Raw genomic sequence first — 23,140 nt, 5'->3', positions numbered from 1 at the left:
TCTTGTGCTCACCTAAGACCTGGGTTACAATACTTCAGGGGAGACTGCGCTTTCAAAGTAAGTCCAACTAAATTCAGGCACCTGCAGTTTTACTTTTTATGATTCAGACACAAACCATACATAGACACGTAACAGCCTTCTTAAAATGGAAGTATTAAACTATTGTAACAAAGCAACAGCATTTCCTGGAAGAGCAGCTGCCGTGGTCATCTGTCTTAAAATCTTTTGATCTCCTGATGGTAATGAAGCTAGCTGTAACAACTTCTGGTCCCACAAAATCCCGTTTCTCAGCTGCTTGTTGCAAGATAATTACTCTCCAAGGAGCAGGTGTTAATTTTTAGACCTGCAGGACAGTTCTTTTGATCTCCTGCATGCCAGGAACCTTTCCTGTCCTGCTTCAGAGCAGTTTCTCAGCTCAGTGTTGTCACAGACAATGGTACCTAAGTAACCCTTATTTCCTGTGCTCTGACTTAGCTTGAATTATTTTTGTGTGTGTGTGCCTTTAAAAAAAGAGAGAGCCTTGTGATCTACTAAATGAATACACTCATTGAGAAAATTAATCAATAATCAGTTCAATATACTGAGTGAATCGCTTATTATAGATTCACTTTAAATACGTAACTTGAGTCTTCCAAGCGCAAGAATGGGGCAAATGCTTTAAAGAATTTCTCAGATCTCCTTCTGGGTTATAAACTGGAATGCAATATTAGTATTTACTTTCATGTGAATTCCCACAATATCATGCTCCTGGTGCAGAAGGCACTTAGCAGTTTGATATTAGGTCTTTCACACATGGGAAATGTTTTGTAAGCAGCTGAGCACAAATGTAAATGGGATATCTTGGAATGAAGAAAGAGAACTTACTTTAGGCACTTGCAACACTTTCACCCTTAGAGCACCTCAATATATACTTATTTGCAACATGCTCAGAAAGTAAAGAAATATTAGTCCAGGCTTAGAGATAAGGGACAATGACTAAAAAACTTGACTGCTTCACCTAAGTTACACACAAAACAGATTAATCTTATTATTGTAGTGACCTAAAGTTACTGTATTTAGAGTGGTAATCCAATTGAAGCAAAAACTTTCTATAACGTAATTTAACCCTGTTCAGAACCATTTGAGGGGTTTAAACATTATCTGTGAAGGCAGCATAGCCATTGTCAGGCAGTGATTCACTGTCCTTTAAATTGTTCTTCAAAGTCAGTAATAAGCTATATATACCTTTTATACATGTTGCATCATGTATTTTTCCAAAGCTTTAGGCTCATAGGACAAATACATGTTTTGCTTTAATAGAACAGAAATAATTTTATTTAAAAAAAAAAAAAAACTGACACAGTGGAAGATTAATTTCTCCTAAATTTCTCCTAGGAGATAGCTCCTAATGAAGCAGTTTTATTTATATATCTCTGGATTTAATTAAGTGTGGATATCTACACATGTTGAAAAGGTGCACTAAGTAATTGTAAGTATTTCAACCTATAGGCATGACATGGAATAAAACATAAAATGTGAAGGTCTCTTTGTGCCCAGCTGCCGTTTCCTTATCTCCCTGCCCAGTCCGAGGATGCTGGAAGGTATCTGGGAGCCCTCTTGAGGCTAGAAGGTAAAGGAAATCACAATACCTCCCAGCTCTGCCTTTTAATGTGAAGGTTCAGAACCTTCCAATAGCCTGACCTGAACACTAAGAAATTATTACAGAGCAGCTCCAAAGAAGTCTTACAATTTTAGACTCTTGCTCCCATAGGGGATTCCAACCTACCAGATGTTTTCTGGAAATACAGTACAGCAGTAAGGAAACAGTTTCAGAGGTTCCAGGAGTATGTGGAAGATAACCTCCTGACACAGATGGTGAGTGAGAGCCAGCTAGGAAAGGCTGGACCTGTTGTTTGTGAACAGAGAAGGATGTGATGGTGATGTGATAGCTGAAGGCTGCCTTGGGCACAGCAATCATGAAACAAGAGTTTTTGCAAGCTGCCCAGTGGAAAAGGACCTGGGGGTGCTTATTAACAACTGCTGTTGTTAATAAGGACCCAGCACTGTGCCCAGGTGGCCAACAATGCTAATAGCATCCTTGGCCTGTGTCAGAAATAGCGTGGCCAGCAGGGCCAGAGCAGTGATCATCCCCCTCTACTCTGGCACTGGTGAGGCTGCACATTGAGTACTGTGTTCAGTTCTGGGCCCCTCATTGCAAGAAAGACATTGAGGTGATAGGATGTGTCCAGAGAAGGGCAACAAAACTGGTCTGGAGCACAGGTCTTATGAGGAACCCCTGAGTGAACTGGGGTTCTTTAGTCTAGAGAAAAGGAGGTTCAGGGAAGCCTTATCACTCTCTACAGCTGCCTGAAAGGAGATTGTAGTGAGGTTGGTATCGGTCCCTTCTCCCAAGTAACAAGGGATAAGACAAGAGGAAATAAGACGAAATGGGCTTAAATTGTGGCAGAGGATGTTTAGATTGCGTAATAGGAAAAATGTCTTCCCCAAAAGGGCTGTCAAGCATTGGAGCAGGCTGCCCAGAGAAGTGGTTGAGTCACCACCCCTGGAGGTACCTTACAAGGTGTGCAGATGCTGCACTTAGTGGCAGGGTTTGGTGGTGGACTTGGCAGTGCTGGTTTAATGGTTGGACTCCATGGTCTTCAAGGTCTTTTCCAACCTAAATGATTCTATTATTCTGTATCAGCAATCAAAATGATCTAATGAAAAAATCAACTTGATCAAACATGAGGCTTCTTCTTTGTTGCTTTTGTTGCAAGGCCTTGTTGCTTGAAAGGCAGAAATAACTGCTTTTATTTATAAGCTAGTGGATTTTTTTCTGAAGAGTTTTGGGCTGTGCTGGCCTATATCTTGCAACATTAAAGATACGAATAACTAGATCTAAATGCTAAATATTAAACTTTAAATAGAAAATAACTAATAATAAATATATTTAAAAATAATTAAAAACCCAACTTCATTGAGAATTATTTAAAAAAATAAAGTATCATTCACAGGGTGTAATTATTCAAAAGTCTTAGTGGTGATGGAACTGCGTTCAGCAAAAACAATGCTCTAATAGGCAGGCTTGGAGATTCCAGGCCTCACATGAAGTAAATGTTATCTTCTCCAAAAAGAGGTGTTAAATGTACAAAAATGGCTCTCTGAAATGAGTGGAAGTTATCACCCTTATCAGGTCAAATAAAATGGATAAATTTATGAAGCTGAAGGCACAAGACATTGTGACAGAGTGTCTGAGCAGCAACATTGCTTTTCCTTCCTGAAATAAGGTGGCTATCACACAAAAATATTTTGAGCTGAATATAAAAATTCATAAATTAGGTATTTTTATATCAGGAAGGCAACACAGTGCAGGCACTGCTGTCTGACCAGCAATGACTGTGTATTTAGACAGATCTTTGATAAGTTAAATATGCTCAATTTGTCTCTGAAGAGATGAGATTCAAATAGTCTGAAATGACAGACAAGTTATCTGTATTTCAGGAAGCTTAGCCTGTGGGAGGACAGGAAAGAATAGAAACAATGACATAACCTTACTTGATCTTTTTGGGAATTTCTGTGAAAATCAGAATGTATGTGGATGCCATGAAAACACATGCAACTGAACCCTGAAGACTTAGAAAACGAGCTCATGAAATATTCTGAGATGACAGTTGACTGTAGAGCTGAGTAAGAAGTCTTTCCTATGTAGCATATTTTAGTTGTGTTTCTCTGATCACCAAAGATGCTGATAAAGATTTCTATTGACTGTACAATGAAGATAAAATCAGAGGCACTGTATTAGATGTTGCACTATAAGAATATTCTGATTGACATGGGTTTACTGCCATTTGGATCTGCTATGAACATATAGCTCTCTATATGTCTGTAATATTAAGCAATTTCAGAGGCGATTGCATTTTGTAAATTATTGAATATATGTTATAGAAACACTCACCTAAAGACAGCTTTCTTGCAAAATCACATGGAATAACAGAGAAGTTACATCATGAATTTTAGATTGCGGTAATAATAGCATTAGCTGGCCATGTTTGCCAAAGCAGACACTAGTGAGAACAATGTCAATGTCAAAACTGCATGTAGGGTAGACTACCCTAACTATATGTAGGATAAGACTAGGACTAATTTGTCACCTAAACTGTGCATTCATCCAGTGGAAATAAATGAGGAGTAAATAGATCTGATCATGCTATTAAGTCAGAATGATTATGAGTGACCAACATGACATGGCTGTTAAAAAGTAAATTTAGAAATGTAGTCTTAGGAAGCATTAGGCATACAAAAGATGAATAAAACCTCATCTGCAAGATCACCTGATGTTCTTTTCACTCACATTCAAGGAGAGGGAAATCTTATGCAAACGAACATGGACAAGAGTCTTCAGTGGAAGATAAAAAAAAAAAAGTACATGCTTTGTATAAGGAAGGAGATATGATATTATTGACTGTGATAAACAGAGAAGGACCAGAGCTATTGAAAACCAATGCTAATGTAAGACCAATAGGATTGCCCTGGTTTTGGCTGGTATACAGTTCATTTTCTTCCTAGTAGCTGGCACAGTGTTTTGGATTTAGTCTGAGAACAATGCTGATAACACACCAATGTTTTAGTTGTTGCTAAGTAATGCTTATCCCAGTCAAGGACTTTTCAGTGTCTTATGCTCTGCCAGTGAGGAGAGGCACAAGAAGCCGGGAGGGAGCTGAGACAGGACACCTGACCCAAACTAGCCAAAGCAGTATTCCATACCGCAGCACATCATGCTCAGCCTTGTAATGGATGGAAACCTACCCAAGAGTTGTTTCCCTCTCATGACTTAGAAACATTGCAAAGTATGTTTTTGTTAAAGTGTATTAGGCAAAGAATACATGTTTATGTTCATTGTGATATTATCAGAAAGAAGCAGGGGAACATAGGTGTGCAGCTGTTCTATGACCTTCGTACTTGGCCAACCAGGGCTCATGGCCAGTGCTCTCAGTATGGACAACAGTGATATCATTTGAAACTGAACGGCCCTACACGTAAACAATTACAGATGTGCCACAAACCCAGTTATTTTTCTAAGGGTATAAAAGCAGGACCCTCTTGTGGCTGAATCCAAAGCCTCACCTATGGGTATGAATTTTTCCAATTACCTGAATTCTCATGGGGAAAAGGTTAATCTTTATATATAGCATGAACCTGTCTTGTTTCAGCTTATGACACTGCCCATCATCTTCCCACCATGCACAACTGTTACGAGCCCGGCTCTGCCTCATTGTTAACTGATAACATTGATAACTGATAAGGAGCATGACCAGCAGGTTGAAGGAGGTGATCCTGACCCTTTATTCTGCTCTTGTGAGACCTCACTTGGAGTATTGTGTGCAGTTCTGGTGTCCTCAACATGAAAAGGACATGGAACTATTGGAACAAAATCCAGGGGAGGGCCATGAGGATGATCAGGGGACTGGAGCACCTCCCGTATGAAGATAGGCTAAGAAAGTTGGGGCTGTTCAGCCTGGAGAAGAGAAGGCTGTGTGGAGACCTCATAGCAGCCTTCCAGTATCTGAAGGGGGCCTATAGGGATGCTGGGGATGTACTGTTCATTAGGGACTGTAGTGATAAGACAAGGGGTAACAGGTTAAAACTTAAACAGGGGAAGTTTAGATTGGATATAAGAAGCTCTTTACTGTTAAGGTAGTGAGGCACTGGAATGGGTTGCATAGGGAAATTGTGAATGCTCCATCCCTGGTGGTGTTCAAGGCCAGGTTGGACAAAGCCTTGGGTGGGATGGTTTAGTGTGAGGTGTCCCTGCCCGTGGCAGGGGAGTTGGAACTAGATGATCCTAAGGTCATTTCCAACCCTAACTATTCTATGATTCTAACTTCCCCATTGGCACTGGGGCAGCTGTTAAATCCCCCAAAGATATCTCTTCTCCAAGCTAAACACAGTTTCCTCAGCCTCTCCTCACAGGGCAAGTTTATCAACACTTCTGTTGCATGGGGGAAGTTGGGGAGGGGAGGAAACCTAAATGGTGTATTCTAGATGAGGTCTAATGAGTGCGAAGTAAGGAGGCATACACATACCCTCAATCTACAGTGTTGAACGCTGTGCTGAAGTTGGGAAAACTGACACCCACTACTTTCTACGCTTACATCCAGTCATTTATTACAGAAAGCAATCACATTGCTCTGACATAATTTTTTTCTTGGGGAAATCCATGCTAACTGTTCCCATCATTTTTTTTTCCCTTCTAGTGTCATTGAGAAGTGTGTCCCAAAATGACTCATTCCACGATTTTTAAGGGTACTAAAGTGAGACTGATCACTTAGCAATAGCTCCACAGATCATCCTTTGACATTTTTTGAGCATGAGACATATGGCAATGTTTCTTAGACTGCTGCATTTGGAAAAAAAAGTTTATAACTTGGACATATACAGCAATCGTATTTTTAATCACTAGCCATCAGATCTTAACTGTGTTTACATCTTGAGTCACTATTACATCCTGCTTTTTTTACATGGTTCCTTAGCCTGATATGGGTCCATAAGGTGGAAAAAGTTACAAAGGAAACTTCTAAAATAGTATTATCACATTCATAAGCTAGAGCAATTTTAATCTTTTGGGTAGAGTTTTTTGGTTTGAATTTGTTTGGGGTTTTTTATATTTATATAATTTCTCTCCTTCTGTGTTCCAGGCAGATATTTCTATTTGCCTATAACTAAACCCAGAGATGCTTTAAAGTCAAAGTTGAAGTCAGTAGGGTTTTTTTCCTAATGTTTTTCATGGATTTTGAGTTGTTTCAAATCAGATACAAATGTCATTGAAAAAAAGGTACACATTTTGACCTAAGGAATAAATGGCAGAGTGGTTGTTAATGATAAGAAATGTGTTCAAGAGTTGCATTCTCTTATCACTCTCTTCCTATCCATGTTTATGTCTAAGAAATGGTGTGCATATGCTGTTAAAGAAATACAAAGGCCAGCAACCTGTGTTAAAACGATATTGCACTCTACTGCATTCAGGTTTTCTCAGTAAGAATACATTATTACAGTTGGATATTGTGCCTGTTCACAGTTATAATCTCAATTACATCCTCTGTATTGCATTCATCAGCCAATTTTGTTTTCAACAAGTATCTTCTCTCTACTTACTGAATAAAGACAACCCAAAAAAACTGATGTGTCTCAAAGCCACATTTCAAGAGCATTACATCTCAGGTTCTCTTCAAAGGAGCATCTATGAGAGGCAGTGATATTTGATAGGTGCGCATTTGCTCAACTGTCAGAAAGAGAAATCACATCAATACCAACCTGTCTTAATAGTCTGACATGCACTGACATTTTTGATAGAACACCAGTGAGGGATGCTGCTTTTTTCCTAGATTTGTCCCATTCAGGCTGGCAACAATGAATTAACAAAGCTGTGTAGAAAAATCAATGCTGACCAGGTGAGTGAGCAATGTGGATGAGAAAATCATCAGTGGAGGAAAACCCTACCAGGCTGTGTTTTCCTATCTGACTTCTGATAGGGCTGGAGAAGTTGCTTATTTTACAAGGCTGTGCAAAAAACTTGCTCTGATGAGTGGTGGCTCATTAGCAATCCAGTCAGCAGTGCATGACAAGGTGAGTTTTATGTTGTTGTATTCTGTCAGAACCTTATTCTTGTATCCCTTCTTACCTCTCTCAAACAAAAATATTTGAGAATCTTCTCTAAAAGTCCTCACAACAGCTGTGAGAAGTGGCTTTTTCATCAAAACAACTTCAATTCTTTGTTACTTGTTCAAGTTTATTATTCCATTATTGATATTGGCCAAAATCCGGGCCCATTTTACAAAATATGCTACAAAGTGCTTTTGCCACTACAATCAAGTGCATCTGTCACCCCAGTTATGCAAAGCAAGTAGTTGATCACAAAACTACATAAAAAACTGAATTTCATCTATTTATACAAGAAATGCCAACACAAAATATATACCTGTTTTGGAGTAGAGGTACTACGTTGCCACTATTGTAGAAAATTAGACCCTTATGTCTGTATCAGAATGCATTTACCATATGAAAACCATTTTTACTATTTTGGTCAATACCTCAATTGCCATTAACAATGTCACACAGAATGAGCTGTTAGAATGTCTACCAAAACAGTCTTCTTGCCCTATCAGTTTTTTCTCCTTCTTCATATTAGATAACAGTATATTCCATGGATATCCTCACTGATATCAGTAGAACTCCTTGGGGTTTAAAGAGTTATTGAGAGTGATGGGATACAAATTTCTCCATAAATCCCTCAATCAAGTTCTTGATTGCGCCACAGATGCCTACATTTTGGTGAGGATCCAGTGAAGCCAGGTGGTAAGTTGAAGTTTGAGTTCATTCTCAGTGCAACAAGCAAGCCAGAGAAAATTTCAGAATTCTTTGGTACTTCCTGGATTTCAGAGATACTGAATAATGAGCAGGTTGTTGAATCTCCATCACTAAAGATATATAAGAATAGGTTAGACAAATCTGTTTAGAAAGAGGGCAAGATATTTTATCCGGTCCTGGGACAGGCTGATGGATAAAATAAGATCTTGAGGTCACTTCGAGTGCCAGATTTTATTATTCCATGACCTGTGACAGATGACCATAGCTCAATGTCATTCACACTACTAAAATACAAATCATCATGTTTCATCCTGAATGACTAGCCTGAAGTGAATTGTGACATTTTGTTTTACAATTGCAGGACTGGTTTTGCTGTATACTTTTTGAGGAGGAAGGATATGATCTTGAGGTCCTTTCCAACCCTAACTATTCTATGATTCTATGATTCTATAATACTTTCTCATTTTCACTAGAAAATAAGATGAAACTCAGTAATTCCTTAGATATTTTGGACATATTTTCAGGGCCTTTTCTAATGGAACTTATAGAATCTTCCTATCACAATTTCAGATTATGATAGTTTTCTCTTTCAATATCCATATCAGCTGGAGTCGTACTAATAAACATGCCATCTTAATATCTTTTCTCTAAGCAATAGGAAATATTGAGGGAAAAAAGAAAATTAAATAGTTAGCCACACAAAGAACGTCTGAGAATCTTAAACATGGGAAAAGCCACTCAAAATAGCACTTATTTTTGCCATTACTTGTAGATGTATATTTCATAGATTTGAAATAAACATCTACAATCTCCATAAGGTACATGAGAAGGTACAGGCATGTTTTTATAACATCTACTTCCATAATGAGTGGAAAAAAATCAAGTTCTGGAATGGATGCACCTGAAATGCTGCTTAGCAGAGTTATTTCCAGTTCTGAGATTCTCTGACCAGAAACACTTGCTAGATTAAGACCGTGTACTGTCAGCTGGATGATTCATACCTTTGTAAAAGATGGCTTGCCTGTCTATATAAGATATACCTAAAATACTTGAACAGTGCTAGATTATTTGCCAGAAACTGAGACACATGGTATGCAATTACATTTTGTGCAAGTCCTCCTACATCTGAAACCATTAGAAACCACATCTTTTTCTCCCTGTCTGCGTTATAGTGCTAAATATGAGCCCAGCAGTAAGTCCACATATTTACCAGGTACACTTCGCTTCTCATGAGGGAATGCTCAGCCAACATTATAATTTCATGAGGGTGAGAGAGAACATTCCTGGGTTCTGGTTTCTACTTCTAAAGATGTTTATTCATCTGGCTTTGAAAGATGTTTATTCATCTGGCTTGACACTACCTTTCAGCAGTGCTGAAATACATCCACAAGTATTTCTCCTTTCCGGTAAATATAAAGATTTTAAGTAAGCACTGATTTGGAGATACCTTCCTGCTCATTTGTCCCCTGTGAAACTTGCACTTTTTGCTGTACTGTGTTACAGCTTGTCCTGGGTTCAGCTATAACAATTATTTTTCTCCTTCTCAGTAGCTGTTGCAGTGCTGTGGTTTTGGCTTTAATCTGAGAGTAATGCTGTTAACACACCAGTGTTTTAGTGGTTGCTAAGTAATGCTTACCCCAGTCAAGGCCTTTTCCATCTTTCATGCTCTGCAGTGAGGAGGGACACAAGAAGCCAGGAGGAATCAGAAACAGGACACCTGACCCAAAGTAGTCAAAGGGGTATTCCATACCACACCACGTCATGCCCAGTAGATAAAAGGAAGGAAGTCATTCAGAAGGCCCAGATCACTGCTCAGGTCAGGCTGGGTATCAGTCAGCTGGTGGTGAGCAACTGTATTGCTCATCACTTGTGTTTATCGGGTTTTTTTCCCTTTCCTCTTTTAGTTTTAGATTCTCTCCCCTTGTTATTTCCCTTCTTATTATTATTGGTGGTGGTAGTAGTAGTAGGCTTGTATTATACCTTAGTTACTGGACTGTTCTTATCTCAACCCATGGGATTTACATTCTTTTGATTCTCCTCCCCATCTGTCCAGGAGTGGGTAGGAAGAAAGTAGGGGGAGTAAGAGAGTGGCTGCGTGGTTCTGAACCAAGTGGCTTAAACCATGATACAGCTACAACAGGAAGGCAGGAGAAAATGTCTTTCTCAGCATAGTCTTGAACTTGGCAGAAAAAGATGTTTTTAAGGAGGTAGAATGCGGATATTTAATTTCTTGTGCAGATATGAAGTAAATTAAATAATAAAAGATTGTTCTTCTCCATCCTCACTGTCATTTCTCCCTACTATCAGTAGGCAGCACTACCTTTCCTAACTGTGGTTTTAAATGAACACAGCCACATCGTATGTTTACTGCTGAATTTGGTGAGTGTTTGTAAGGTTTCTTCTGAGCATACTTATGCCTGAGGACTAAGAAATTCCTGCTTTTCTGAATTGTGAGCAAGCCTGAATGTTAAGCAGATGGCAGGACACTAGTCACTGCAGAATTTGGAGCCCTTGGCTACTTCGCCATCAAAAATATCCTTTATCTGGGTAGACATAGGGGTTTTTGGATATAATTTTTGGACTCACATTCCTAAATTCCATCAAAGTTGTTCTCTAGTTGGCCAAGTCATTTTTTCAGGTCTGGCCATTTTCCAAGTAGATATGAAATAAAAAATGCAAATTAAAGACACAAACACGGAATGGGAAACTCAAACTAAAAATAGAGTAAGACTATTAAAATGCACCGTAAATGTCAGTGAATAGGTCAATTTCTGTATTTTCAAATTTAATTTGGACATAACGGTTGTTAAGTTACAGATTCTGGCAGTCACATGTTCACTATTATTACAGGCTCATGTATATCCCTGAGTATTTCTGGCTTCTTGGATTTCTGAAACCTAGAGTATTAAAAACAGAAATATTCAAAAAGTGGGACATTTTGTAGACAGTATTTACAAATCCTAAACCTGTTTTCTTGCTTCTTTTTGGTTATGTCCACATGACCCACATAATAAGATATAATATGGCTGATCTTGCACATTGAGGAAAAATAGTGCATACTTCAGAATGTATTGCTTTAGGAATCATTTCTTGGAAGATGTTATTCACTGGATAAAAAGGAAAAAAAAATAAGCCACAGTGGAACAGGCATCCAGGTTTATTTTACTAGGCATATATCCTCAGCTTTGGAAAAAAAGCTTTGTTGCAGCTAATAACAAGCATTTCTCCGGTTTGTGGATTCTAAACATTAACAGCAGTACATAGTGCCTTCTTTAAACTAACTTTGGCACAAGAAAGGGAGAAAACTGGAGAGAAGGCATCTTACAAGCAGACCTCCAAGTAACTATGTAGCATGAGTAAAATATGAGACACTCTCAAGCAACAGCAAAGGCCACAGACCTTTAGGGTATGGTAGTGATCACTAAATCTGACCACTGACATAACAATGAACTGGCTGTGTAAGTCTATCAGCCATCAACTCCTACTGTGTACCTCAATACCAGTTTCAGCCCACCACGTGTTTGCAATAGTTGAGTTTAACAGCAGTGGTATCTGTAGTCTTGCGATCTGGTAGACAACATAAAACAAAGACATCCTTTTCATCTGGGTTTAAATATGTGGAGGAAATATGTTATGACACAAACCAAAGACATTTGATGTATGTTCTTGAAGAAAATTTTTTGGTTTATATACAGCTATGGAAACATGGTATTACTAAAATAGACTGCTGAGTGAAAAGACAAGTACTAGTTTCCCAAGTGTTTTGCAGAAAATTAGTGCTCTCCTATACAGAACTCCCTGGACTACCTCATCCCTCCTTCATCATGAAGTCTTTTGGGATGAAAGCTAGGGAGAGCTATGAGTTTAGCTTGCCTCACCTCAACAAAACCCTGCTCTAAGTCCTGCAGCTTAGACACTTAAACCAGAAAAAGTTGAAGCCATACAGGTTCAAATATCTTTAATTGCTTCACTTTTTTGCATGAAGAGAAAGTTGAATGTAAAGTATTCAAGACAGCTAATAAATCTGGCTTATAACTTTATTGTTTCCTTATCCAGGAAGCAATTCTAAATGAAAAAGAAGATAGAAAAAAGAAGATAGGTTTTAAATGTCCTTATATTCCTTTGAGCTATAGCTCCCTGTTCCTAAAATATATTTCTACCCTACTATATTTTTGTGTGTTAGATAAAAGTGTATTGTTCTAAAAAATAGGCAAAGAATAATTCTGCCTTTTTTAGAACTCAGTTAAGGGACAAAAGGATGCTATGTATTTTATTTTGCTGTTCAAATGACAATCAAATAGGAAATTCCAAACATTCACGCCAAAAATTGAATATACAGTTCTATACAAAATTGTTCATGTCAATGCTTTTGATAAGAAAGTTTGTTCAAAATGTGAGTAACAAAACAAAAAAATCATAGGCAATTTCCGAACAGGACTAGACCACTTTGACAAATACATTATTCATAGAAAACCATCAATTTAGAAATTTAGACTTTGTCTTGAAGTACCATATCAGCAGTCAGTTTTGCAACTGTATTGGATGTCACAGCAAGACTTCTGTGTTTATTTTGCTGTGTAACTTCTTATTTCAATTGTTTTAATACCAAGAAGTACAGAAAAAGGCATTGCCTGATAATGCAGTTGAATATTCACAAATGATTTCAAATAGATAAAAAAATAATCTTCCTCTTTCATCTCACTTAAATTTTCCCTCACTTATTGCACTTCAGGAGTCATGATTCTCCTTTGAGAATGATTCTTCAATTGACACATTGAAGAAAACACAAACTTACATTACTACATGAGTAGGGTCAAAACTGCCTTTTCTTGAAATATTTTCTCTGAAACACTTGGTAGTAGTGTGATACCTATCAAACTATAATTACCAACAGGGAAGAACATCCTACGTAGCACTTTCTAAATGTAGTTTGCTTAGGTAGGAGCATTAATGACGGTATCAGCAGCAAAAGCTCCTGACACTGTGCTAGGCTGGGTACATGCACAGGAGTAGCTTGCATATTACTAGTGTGATGCTTATCACAGCTTGAGAGCTCTGGCCCAGACCCATCTTTATATTTGGATGACGCTGGTGTAAGAGTCACCTTAGTCATGTCATGAGACAGAAGTAAAAGCTGTGTCTCTGACACCTCGTGCCTCACTGGGTATACAGTGTTCGCCCATTGCAAGTGCAAAGTGAAATATGCTAGCTTGAAATATCTCTGCTAAACTGAATAACCGAATCATTCTGGACCAGGTGTGCACCCCAGTGGTTATGGATATGGCAAAGGGGAGGTTTGTATTAATGAAATATTTGTGCCATAAATATGCAAATCTACCCTAATATAGAGAAAAAATAATAGAGGTGATAATGATCATCATCTTAGTTGTTCATATTGTTTAAGAAAATACTTGAGTGGGATTGTTACTGCATTTTAATTGCTATTTACAAGTTTTATTGATTCTATGGTGACATACATAGAAGTTAAAGTAGATATACTGTAACTGTTAACATTTAAAACCGAAAATACTGGTTGTTAGCTGCAAACTAGGTTATATTACAGCATATTAGGAGATTTCTTTGTTCATTATTTTAGTCTTAGCCATGTTCAGAGGTCATACATTGCTTTCTAGATTTGAAAGTTTATTGTAGACCAGTTCAAAGTTATATAACTCTCCAAACATAATTGTTCTGTGTACAATGTTAGCTAACAAGTAATTATAACTACTAGCTCCTCCCAGCTAGTAATATGCTTAGGAAATTCATACATTTGAACTTGTCAATTTAGGTTAAATTATTTGAGAAAATGCCTGACTTAAGAGAGTGCCAAGACAGTGTTTTCAATACAAAGACTTGTATAGGATATGCTGCTCTTAAAATTGAATAATTTTAAATGTAAATATTTTAAAATTCACAATTCCCGTGTTAATTTGTCTCAGAATCTCAATTTGGGAAAACATTATATAAATAACATTTTGATAAAGTACTGAAAGGTCAACTCTGGGAGCATATGCCAGGTGGCAGAGGAGTTACATGGTCTGCATCTATTTTTAACTAAATTACTACTTTGAAGTCAATAATTGCATAGTAATCTTGGATATCAAAGGAAGACCTTTATAGCATCTAATCATGCTTAATATCCACTTACTTTCAAAATAATGGAAGTCTTTTCATTTAAGCACTTCTGCCTTCAAAGAATTTCTTTAGTACATTGGATAATGTTCACGGTTTTTTTCTTGATTTTTAAAACTATTAGTATACTATTTTTTAAACTCTAGGAAACAATTAACTAAGTACCAAAAGAAGAAGAATCTTCAAGATACAAAACAAAAGAGCAGGAGACTGGTAACTTGAACCCCTGGTGTTCTGTAGACACTAAAAAGTCAGTAGAGAAGGAACCTGAGCATTGAGTTGTTAAAATTATTAAAGTGACATTTTAGCAAACAATCAGTGCTGATTTTAGACCAGGACACATAGCTCAGAAGAAGCAGAAGCTGTCATGACTCTAAGTGTTTTGAGAGGACTTTCAGCTTTGGGGTTTGAACAGATCAATCATCAGTGCAGCAGAACAGGTAGCGCCAGAGAATAATCCACGTTAATACTCAGAGGCCAACAGGCACCAGATCTCCCCAGGAGGTCCACAGCTATGTGCCATTGCCTGTATATCACTCAGTGCCTTTACTCCTCAAAGCCAGGGTTTGTATGTGCCCTTTGCCATTCTTCCATTAGCTAATTTCCCCAGGATTTTAAGAATGTTATATTTATTTGTATTTTGCACCAAGGTAAAAGGGACCAGACCAATAGTCTAAGTAACTAAGAAGTAACATTAACATTTTTGTCACAAAATATGCAAGCATATTACAGCATTATACCATAAGGTGTCACTTCAGGCAACCTGAGATAGGCGGAAAGCCAACGAGAACATCAAATTTAAGAATGTGTACTCACTTTTGGGATTTTTTTTTCCATTCTTCTAGTACATGCACTTGCATAGTGTCTTTCAGAAACACATAAGTTAATTTTAGGAGGTACATTTTCTGCACCAGAAAAACTCTCCTTTATGGTGTTGCTTATTGTTCCAAAATGCCTTCTTTACTTTACCAGTTCTCCCTCTGTGAGCTCAGAAATATTACTTGTTGTACTATAACTCCATATTTTTTCCAGCTATACCCATGAAGAGTTTTGGGGTTTTTGAAAGTCCTTGTTTCACATAATTCTTCACATTACACTTCAGAAGAATGAAAAATCTCCTCTGCCATTTAGGGCAGCATCTTTAATAACTTCATCTCAACAAAACCTGTCATTTTAGAATAGACATTACAACAGTATCAAAGTATTTTTCCTGCTGAATTTGCTTTCTCAATCTTCAGAGACTTCATCTTTACTCAGAAAAAGAATGGAGTCAGCTAAACTATATAAACCGCTCAGCTTTCATGGCTAGGTTGATGCAAACCTGGTGGGCAGCCTTTACCTAAGATGTTCTGGTTGTTACAAAAGAAAGGGGAAAAAAAAGGAAAAAAAAAAAAAGCCTTTTTGTCTGAGATATTTTCTGGGGGTTTTTTTATTTGTTTGGTTTTTCTCAGTGTAAATTACAAAATGCACATTTAGCTCACATTGTGCATACTTCTCTGTAGAAATGTATATGACTAAGTATATCTCACTTGGCACAGCATTGAGTTAGTTCTATATCCATTTAACTGCTTCTTAGTTCCACTGGGTTGAGCTTTCAAGTCTTCTTTCTTTGATACACCTTTTAGTTGCTGGTTCTTGTTAAGAATTACTTTAAAAGTCTGCTAGAGCCATCATACCTCAGAAAGGCTTTAATAAACCAAATGATACATACTCACACACTAGTGGAGTTGATGCACTCAATTTCCTAGGTATCCTCAAATTAATTGTGTCCTTTGCTTTACTTCCTCCTTTAAAACATGACAAAGTTTTGAGCCCTTTTCTAAGGGTGGTCATGACTTAATTCTCATAGTAGTCACCAATCTCTTCTCCTAGTGCCTTAGCTATAACTGAACCACACTGTCGCCTATTCCTCTTCCTTTCTGAAATGATCTCCAAAGGAATGTATGTAAAGGAGAATCACTCCACTGCACTTTTACCTGGTTCTGAGCCTGAAAAGAGACTTATTTTTTCTGCATCCTCTTGCCCATTGAATTTGTCTGGTTATGTACAGTTTACAAATTATGGTACAGCTAACTGTATGAAAATAACAGCATTACCAGCAGACAGGTAGACCCAGACATTCAGACCCACATAAAATGTTTAAGTTCCTTATTTATGGCAGAAAATTATTTTTAGTTAAATCAATGGAATAAGTGTTTTTAAGGATCTTTGTCCTCTTTTAAATTCACTGCTCTTCACAGAGTTTGCTGGAGCCAGTCTCTGGTAAGTCTACCCCATAAACAACTGACAGGCAAGGGGCAATTCCTATCAATGCAAGATTTGCGAAGGGCAGCCAGAAAGCCATTGAAGCCAGGGACAGAAGATATGAAGCTTTAAGCTGCCTGAAAAAAAAAAAAATTACATTCTTGGCGAGACTGGTGAATCTAGCACTGCCTCACTAATAACATGGAAAGTGATACCTCAGTACAGTATCACTGTACAAAGTAATATGTATCCACTCAGACTGTGTTCTGAATATCAGAAAACTAAGAAATGTAAGATAGCAATCTATGTTCCAAAGCATGGAGTACACTTTGCTGAGGAAAACTTGCAAGTCCTGGTAATGCAGTTTGTAATCCTCCATTCACACTGATAAACTACTACTGATGTAACTAATCTTACCTATCCTATCAACTTTACTATCAATATGACCTTTAGTTTAGATCTAATAGATTCTTTTTTCTGGGATGATTATAGTTGCTAAAGACACAGGTTATTTTCACCAGGTAAAAGAAACTTTAAATGAGTACAGGGCTCTATTTTGGCAAGATGCAGTTTTCCTGAACAAGCACATGCACATCTTCACATGGGCTTGGTTTCACATACTATATTTTTAGCGAAGTTTGTAACCTAGTGGTGTGAGAGGAACACAATTAACTATTTCACTTGAAAAGGGCAGCTGTTAGTTCAACACTAGGCTTTCCCAAAAAGCGTTAATGTTACTAAGGAATGAAGATTTCTGTCAAAAGTTAAAGAGCACAGAAGAAAATAACAGAAAAAGAGTTATTTCAATGTTTTTAATAATTTATTTGAGGTTTACACATATCACTGTATCTAGTTCAGTCATTTCAGATAACAAAGCACATTCCCTGTCCAGTGCTTGCGGGTGTCATTCAGATCTTTAGTACAGTATAATATGAATATTTTCTAAAGTTAATGAAGCATTCTTCTCCTTCCACAGCAGAAAACTATTCTGGTACTAAGAAAAGGGAAGATGTATTCAGTCAAACGTTTAGAGCTTTCAGCTGAATCAGCTGTTAAATAGCACAATCTGTAGTTTTCGCTTTCTGCTGGTTATTCTAGTTTCAAAAACAACCAACCCATTATAGTATTTGGAGAAAATACACAGTAGAAAGCCCAGGGAAGGTGCCAGAAGCTCCTTTTGATTCTGAAGTAGATTCAGAAGCTGCCTTATGGATTTTCAATATGTATGGCAAAAGAGAGGGTTGGAGACTCAGGCTGGATTCTTTTAGCTATAACTAAAAAAGGATCTGAGTCACTTTGTACCATTTTGGCTTCATGAAACCTGTAGTATGCTGTCAGCCTACACAGAAGTCCAGCCTTTTATCTAAGTAAATCTAACTGCAGCAAATGAGCCAAGTCAATGTTATGATGTACGGGAGAAATCTTGGATTCAAGATCCTACATGGAGACTCTCTTTGGGAGCACACAGAAGATTCGTCTTGTGCTAGACAGCACATACAAACGGGGGTAAAGTAACACATGAGGATTAGTGTTAACATCTGTAAAGGTGGAACAATTACAGAATATTTCACACAGTACCGTCAGTAGCCATCTTATAGCTCTAAAACCTTCACAAGCAGGTAATATGTATCTACCACAAAGCCTCTTGGTATATATAAATCTACAGAAGCTCCTAAAAAAGGGCAATTGGCGTAGGTATTAGTACTGTAATATGGCACCTCCTTTACTTCTAGGAACGGGCTGTGTGACACTGATAGCCTATAGGATGGGGCTAACGAGTTAGCTGAAAGAGGACAGTGATAGAAATAAGCACAAAGTAAAAATGAAGAAGATCCTTTTTTTGTTGCCTCAGAAAAAGGAAAGGGAAACTGATTGTGGACCTAGGAGTAGCTGTTTCTGTTCTGTTTTTCAGCAGATTTCATATCATTTCAGAAACTCACTACCATGTTCGCCCGCCAGAAAGATGATTACTGAGTCTTACAACCTTAGTGTCAACAGCATTGACAGGGAGGAAAGGGAATGGAAATGGTGGGACCACAGGAATAGTCAGAAGCAACAAGCTTAGCAAAGGGAAGATGCCTACCAACACCCTTGAGATTTATACTGAATTCTCCAGCAGTTTACTGGAGGAGATTATCCCTTGTTCTGAAGATAAATAATAGTGAATAGGAAAAGTGAGAAGGCAATAGCAATCTCTCTATCATAGGCTATCCAAGACAAGCTTAAGAAGATTTTGAAGGTTTTATTTATTATATTAGCGTGTGGATGCTACTTCTGAAATTACAAGAGATGCGTCAATAGAAACCAGTTCATATTACCATTTCACCAGTGCAATTTCTAAGATGAATGAAACATCACAAGATGATGAATTATAAGCAAGACAGTACTCCTGCCTTACAGCAATTCAAAGCAAGATATATTACCTTTTTGGCTCCGTGGTGACTATTTGAAGATTGCCTATTCTTTGAGAGTCAGATAAGCCCATAGCAGTTCTTAATTCCTGGAGATGTTAATTGCTATTTTTGCAGTTAATATCTACTGAGGTGTATAAGTAATGACAGTGTGAAGAAGAGAAGCTGTCAGCTATCTCTGTTGGAAAGGCTATACTGGTGTCAAGCTAAGGAACAAGAAGGCCTGTAGCTGTCTGTATTGTGTTTACATAGTAAGGATTTGGTAGCATGAGGTCTACAAGGGTGGCTTCTGTGAGAAGCTGCCAGAAGCTTCCCCATGTCCAGTGGATCCAATGTCATCTGCCTTCAAGATGGACTCGAGCCCATCAGTCACGGGTAGTGCCTCTGGGATAACAGAAGATGAAATTACAGAAGCAATTGTAGATAGAGAGAGAAACAGCTTTGATAGAGTCAACAACTCTGACAGAGTCAGAAACAGCTCTGCAGACACCAAGGTCAGTGCAGAAGGAGGGGCAGGAGGTCCTCCAGGTGCCAGAGCAGAGATTCCTCTGCAGCCCATGGAGGTTCATGCTGAGGCAGGCTGTGCCCCTGGAGCCCATGGAGATCCACAGTGGAGTAGATCTCCACCTGTAGCCCATGGAGGACACAATGCCAGAGCAGGGGGATGCTTGAAAGAGGCTGTGACCCTGTGGGAAGCCCATGCTGAAGCAGGCAGGACCTGTGGCCCCATGGAGAGAGGAGCCCACACTGAAGCAGGTTTGCTGCAGGACTTCAGACCCTGAGGGGACCCATGCTGGAGCAGTCTGTTCCTGAAGGACTGCAACCTATGGAAAGGACCCAGACTGCAGCAGTTTAGGAAGAACGTCAGCCTTTGGGAAGGACTCGCACTGGAGAAGTTTGTGAAGTCTGTTTTGGCCATGATGGTAACTAATGGGTGATCTCTCCTTGTCCTTATCTTGACCCATGAACCTTTTGATATAGTTTCTCACCCCTGTCCAGCTGAGAAGGGGAAGTGATAGAGTGGCTTTGGCTGGGTAACTGGTGTCCTGCCAGGGTCACCCCATCACTGTCATGGTCAGTTTTTGTTCAAGTGAAGCCATGACCCACCCCAGCAGTATGCTATAGAAACCTTTCTGTAGCTGCAGCTGATATGCTGCAAAGATCAGTAGCACAATTGGTTATTACAGGTCATGCAAGAGCAAGGTAAAAGCTTGAAACCAGACAAAGTTGTTGTTGACACATCGCATTCATACAACTCTTACACAAGGGTCAGCTATACTTACCCCAGTCTTTCTAAAAAGTCCCAGTGAAAGAAATGCCCTAGGGTCTGTAGCAAGTCTGTTCCAGCGTTTCATTAGTTTTACTGATATCCAACCTGTGTATTTCTTTCTGCAATTTAGTAAAACAGATTTGGTTGTTATAAAATTTTCCTATTCATCAGTCTCTAACTGCTTATGCTAGTCCTCACAGATGGAGACCTTGAGGTTATATAACAGAACCTGGTAGGATGTGTGAGAGGATGACAATGCATCAAACCCCAATTAATCCTTGAATCCTGCAAAAATCTTTGCTTTGATGAATCAAGCCAAATTATACAAATTGTTCCCAACTGGTAACCCAAGTAGTTCTTGCTTGTTTTTACATACCACGCATTAAACTAGAAGGTGTTCAGAAAAAAAAGCTTATTAATTCCACTATTGTCAATGAGCTTTCTGTTCTAAGACCTCCCTGTTTCTGGATGGACCTCAAAATTCTGGGGTTTCTTTACACATTTCTACTTACATTAAGTACATTATATTACATAGAGAAATGATAGTGCTCCTCTGACATATGTTAACGCTGTCTGTGGTCCTTACCTCCATGGTTGTCTTCAGATTATAATTAAGATCATGCCAAAAATCCTTAGACAAGACAACAGAAGACCCTTAGAAGACAGTAGAGCTAATGCCACTTGCACTATTTACCATCTTGTCTAAAATTAATCTGAGCAGAATTTACACAGCCTAACAAATGGAAGGAATTAGTATAAACATTAAATGAAACAATCTGAGTACAAAGGAATCTGAGAATTTTAATCACATACAGAGATTTGCAAAAAAGAAGCAGCTTTGACTGAAGACAGATCAAATTTGTCAAATGTGAATGCCTCAGATCTGGCATGGATATACATATCTGGACAAATAAACAGATGTTTATCTGTTTTTCATTAACTGTTGAGCATGTGCAATCCGTATTGATTCTGTGACAGCTAAATAATTTGGTATTTCAGAGATGATATTTTTATTCAGTGACTGTGTTTGAGTAATATTATATTTGTGCTGCTAAATTTATTGCTCTAGTAGCATCGGAAGTGGTTTCACTAGTTACACACAGTCCCATAAGCACTAGGATGTTACACTATCCAAAACTAACTCCATTTAATCAACTTTGTATTTGAATACTTCCCTGGTTCTTTCATATTCATTGTAGGATTGCATCTGTTTTTTACTGGGTGAACATGATGCAGGATTACTGACATGATAAACTGGGGGGGGGGGGTTAAGATCTTTCTTTTATCACACAATTCTACACAAAACTAAATCAATGACACTTTATATTACAGGCCTTACTCACAGTGAGCGCCCAGAGGTCTATCTGCATAAGGACTGAAGAAGCTGAGTTTTTAAATACTTTCAGTGCTAGTGAAAAGGAGGAAATAATAGAACAAAAATCTTATCAAAAAACACCTAACAGCACCCCAAGAGCAACATTTCATTCCAGCAGTTATGCAGAAATCTGATTTCCTTTGCTTTGTGTCAGGCACTTAGCATTATTGTTGCAGTTAAGGGAACTTTATGAGAGTGATTAAAAGAAAACTTCTTGGAGGAGAGGTGCCACAGGAGACTGCAGCATCACCCGTGAAGTCATTTATCTGCCCTGAAAACACAGGTCTCTTGCTTTATTAAACGTCTCTGTAAAAGCTCCACTTGATATCTGGGGCCAGATATTCACCTGGCACAATTCCATAGAAATCAATGGACCCATATTGATTTACACAAGCTGAGAATTTAAACCTCTGAGTTTATTACAACATCACTATAAGCTGTGATTAATTGTAGTAAGACATTACAACGTGATAATAATGTTCCAGAACCTCTCCAGTGTAGAATAGAAGTATATTATGTCTTTCTGCAAAGTATTTGTTTCATGCAGGCTACCTTTTTTTCAATTGTTTGTTTGCTTGTTTGTTTTATTTTAAAATACAGGCGGTAATCTTGTTACCATCTCAGGTTTACCCTGCAAAACGTATCATGACAAACTACTAGCCTTTATTTGTTGAAATAATAATTGCCACTGGGCTCCAGGTACATAGTGGTCCTCTTGAAGAAGAGCTTACATTCTCCATTAGACAACATCCTATGGAAGATGTGGCCTCCCTCTCCTGCAGGACAGACAAGCCTGGGCTCTGAGTGCATCCCCAGTATCAACCTCTGCCCCCCCTCCAAGGGTTAGCTGCACATACTGATGGTCAGTTATGGTACACGGCCAGCTTAGCACGGCCGACTAAACTGGGATCAGGCTGCTGGGAAAAAAGCTGTGCAAGAGAGTCACAAGAAACATTGTAAAGACCTCCCATCACTTTATTCATCCATTTAAGATTTAGTTGTTGCCCTTGGTCCTGGCCTGAGCCATGTTAGAGGTATGCCTGTGCCTAACCCTCATCCTGACCTGCTGATTTGACCTCAGACCTGCCTCAACCACAGACCTGCCTCATCACCAGAGCCTCTCCTGGGCCACGACTGACTCTGGTTACTGTCACCAGACCTGCCCTGCTCTCCTTGGTCTGGCATGGTGGGACTGTTCCCTTGCTGGTAAGGACACTGCCCTATCACATTGCTCCTGGCCCATATCACCTAGTGAGCAGCCTAAATAGATAAATAGATGAACCCTTCACTCCTGCACATACTCTGCTATTGGCAGCAGGCACAAATGAAAGAGCATATGCTGTTGTTTTCGAAAAACAAAGATGA

This window comes from Lathamus discolor, chromosome 5 (assembly GCF_037157495.1).
Source record: "Lathamus discolor isolate bLatDis1 chromosome 5, bLatDis1.hap1, whole genome shotgun sequence".
Classification (NCBI taxonomy): Eukaryota; Metazoa; Chordata; class Aves; order Psittaciformes; family Psittacidae; genus Lathamus; species Lathamus discolor.
This window is presented reverse-complemented; position numbering follows the sequence as displayed.